This window comes from Pteropus vampyrus, unplaced genomic scaffold (assembly GCF_000151845.1).
Source record: "Pteropus vampyrus isolate Shadow unplaced genomic scaffold, Pvam_2.0 Scaffold116, whole genome shotgun sequence".
NCBI lineage: Eukaryota > Metazoa > Chordata > Mammalia > Chiroptera > Pteropodidae > Pteropus > Pteropus vampyrus.
The window spans coordinates 3,724,113-3,727,568 of record NW_011888897.1 but is presented as its reverse complement, the minus strand read 5'-3'; the positions used below and the strand labels follow the sequence as shown (position 1 = coordinate 3,727,568).

Here is a 3,456-nt window from a genome sequence, read left to right as displayed (position 1 = left end):
GGAAAGACATATATGGTTTCAAGCAGTATCTCTATGGCCAAAATGTCAGGAGTATCATTATCCACATAGAAGTTTTAAGTGTTTATTGGCTAGGGCTACATAGGAATCAATATCAGTGGTTCATGAAAAATAAGAGCTATATGCTGGAAGACAAATGACAGTACTATCCATAGGCTCTCTCTTCCAGTCTCTTCTGATAATGGTTCCCACTACCAATTAAAGAATGAGGGCTATTTTGGTGTTGAAGGCAGAGGTGGGTAGAGGTGAACTAGGAATACATTGTGAGTGAGGTTGTTTATGGAAAAGGGTTAGAGGTTCTCAAACTTTTGGTTTCAGAACACTTTTACACTTGAAAAATTACAGAGGACCCCACAGATTTTTTTGTTTGTTTATAGGGCCCCATAGACTGAATGTTTATATCTCCCCAGAATTCATATGTCGAAACCTAATCCCCAATATAATGGTAGGGCTTCTGGGAAATGGGGCTCTGCTCTCATGAATGGGATTAGTACTCTTGTAAAAGAAATCCCCAAGAGCTCCCTTGTCCCTCTTCCATGTGAAGACACAGTGAGAAGACAGCTATCTATGAACCAGGAAACTGGACTTCACCAGACATTGAGTCAGACAACTTGATAATGTCCCAGAATCACTGAGGCCTTGGTAGATTTTGTTTTTGTTTTTTTTTTTTTTTTTTTCCTTGGTAGATTTTGTTTTTGTTTTTTTTTTGTTTTTTTTTCTTTTCTCTCTTGCTTCAGTTTGGATAGTTTTCATTGCTTTGCCTTCAAATTTGCATATTTCTTATTCCATAATATCTAATTTCATCAAACCCCTCCAGTTAACTTTTCACTTTAGATACTATATTTTTCAGTTATAGAATTACTGTTTGTTTCTTTTTTATAGTTTTCATTTCTCTGTTGAGATTTTCTGTTTACTCTCTTATTATATTTATGTTTTCCTTTAAATATTTAAACACATTTATAATAGCTGCTTTAAAGTTCTTATTCTCTGTTTTCATCATTCCTACTCCTTTCTGAGTTCATAATTTTTTCTTCTGGTTGAGTCACGTTTTCCAATTCTTATGTCTAGTAACTTTTTATCTTATGCTGGACACCACAGATACTACTTTGAGTGGCTTTTTCATCTTTCTTTATAATAGAGTATTGAATATTGTTCAAGTAGTCAATTTACTTGCATCTTATTGTGATAGTTTCAAGGTTTGTTTTTAAGCTTTGTTTAGACAGAGCTAGAGTAGCCTTTACTCTAAGGCACCACTGTCCAATATGAAATCCGCTAGCCATTTATGCCTTTTAAGCACTTGAAACGTCCAAATTGAAGTGTGCTATAATTGAAAAATGAACACTGAATTTCAGACTTAGCATGAAAAAGAGATTGTAAAACATTTCATTAATATTCTATGTTAGTTACATGTTGAAATGATAACATTTTGGATATACTTGGTTAAATAAAATATTTTATGAACATTAATTTTATCTGTTAAGTTTTACTTTTTTAAAGAGGTTATTAGAAAATTCTAAATTACATTTGTGACATGTTATATTTCCCTTGAATAGTGCCAGTTTAGTGCTAGATTGGCCCTAAAACCTAGCCTTTCTGGGGTTTCAACTAAATTCCTAGGGTTGTCAATGAGATCTCTCCACTGTGACTGGTTGGAACACCAACATCCTGTACAATCTCTAGTGATCAGCCTCTAGCTCCCCAGTAGTTGTTCTCCCTCTAGTAGTTTTTCATTGCGTAGTTTCATGGAGTCTTTCCCTGTGCAGACTTTGTGCAGTTTCCTTCTCCCTGATATCTGATCTCTATCTGCTCAGCTCAGTGACATCATTGTGCTTTGTTTGGCTGTTCCCTGTACTGTGGTCTAAAAAGTGCCTCCATGCAAGAGCTGTGGTGATCATGAAGCTCGTTTGTTTGTTTTTCTTCTATTAGAGATCACAGTTCTATATTTCCTATTGACCAAGGTCTAAAAACATTTATGTTTCTAAGTTTGATAATTGTATTAGTGGAAAGTCTTATGTCCAATAACAATTATTATATTATGATTGAAAATAGAAGTCCTATCATGATATTTCACTTCCGTGTTGCAGGTTTTCCTTAAATGTCTGATAGACATTACATGCCAGTTCATATTTTAAAATGTTGCAGACAATCCGGAATAGTAAACTTGGCAACAGCCATAAGATGCTTCGGTAGAGTCTTGATACAGCATCAAAGGCACAGTCTTTCCAACATGGCTAATCAGACACTTTATCCATACTCTGTATGTGTTCAGGTGCCCAACAGACATTTTGCTGCTGCTACAAAGCCTGCAAAGAAAACAAAAAAAGATGCCAAAGAAAAAGCATTCGATGACAAAAAGATGAGATAGAAAAAATAAAGTCATATCCCTTTATGGAAGGTGAACCTGAGGATGATGTTTACTTAAAATGCCTATATCCAAGGCAGATATATGAGATGGAGAAGCTCTTCACTTACTTAAGAAATTTCAAATTCTGGACCTTACAAATCCAAAGCAAGGTGTTTATCTTGATTTGACACTGGATATGGCACTGAGAAAGAAGAAAAAAGTGGAACCATTTGCCAGTGTTCTTATTTTTCCATGCCAACTTGCTTCAGAAATCAATAAAGTTGCTGTATTTACAGGGAATGCATCAGAGATTAAAATAGCAGGAGAAAATGGAGCTGCATTTGTAGGAGGAACTAATCTGATCCGGAAGATTTTGGATGACGAAATTCAGTCAGACTATTATGTAGCTGTTCCATAAATAATGCCCGAGCTTAATCCATTAAAGAAGAAACTGAAAAAAAAGATTTCCAAAGCTTACTCGAAATTCCATTGGCTGTGACATCCCCAAAATTCTTGAATATTTAAAACTGGACATGAAATTAAAGTAGATGAAGAAAGGGAGAGTTTTCTTGAGACAAAAATAGCAACACCATATATGTCAAGTGACCAGATAGCTGCCAATTTGCAAGCAGTTAACAATGAAGTTTGTAGACACAGACCACTGAATTTGGGACCCTTTGTGGTAAGAGCTTTTCTTTGAAGTTCGACAGGCGAAGGTTTGTTATTAAAGGTCGAGCCATTGTTGCCTAAAGAAGTAGAAAGCAACAAAGAAGCTGCCTAAAATTGTTGTATTGTGAAGTTATTTTTAGTGGATTGAGAAGCAACAGAGAAAATTATAAAACTATATAATTTCAAAAAACAAAAATGTTGCAGAGTAAAAAACCTGACTGGGATCTGTGTGTCTGTGGGCAGTACTTTGTGAAGTGGGCGGTTTTGCTTTAATGCGAATGAATGAAAAGCAAACTATAAACATTGGATCTATGTAATAGACACTGTTGGATGCCTACCCAGAATTAATTTTTAGTTTTTCCTTTGCCAACCTACCCTTCTCTGCCTAACATGTTCCTAACAAAGTGAATCTATCCTTAACTCAG

At 35.3% G+C, this 3,456-nt stretch overlaps 1 pseudogene; it reads left to right on the top strand.

The window, feature by feature from the left end:
* Positions 1 to 2,131: 2,131 nt before the first annotated feature.
* LOC105296025 lies at positions 2,132 to 3,143 on the top strand (annotated as a pseudogene).
* Positions 3,144 to 3,456: the final 313 nt, after the last annotated feature.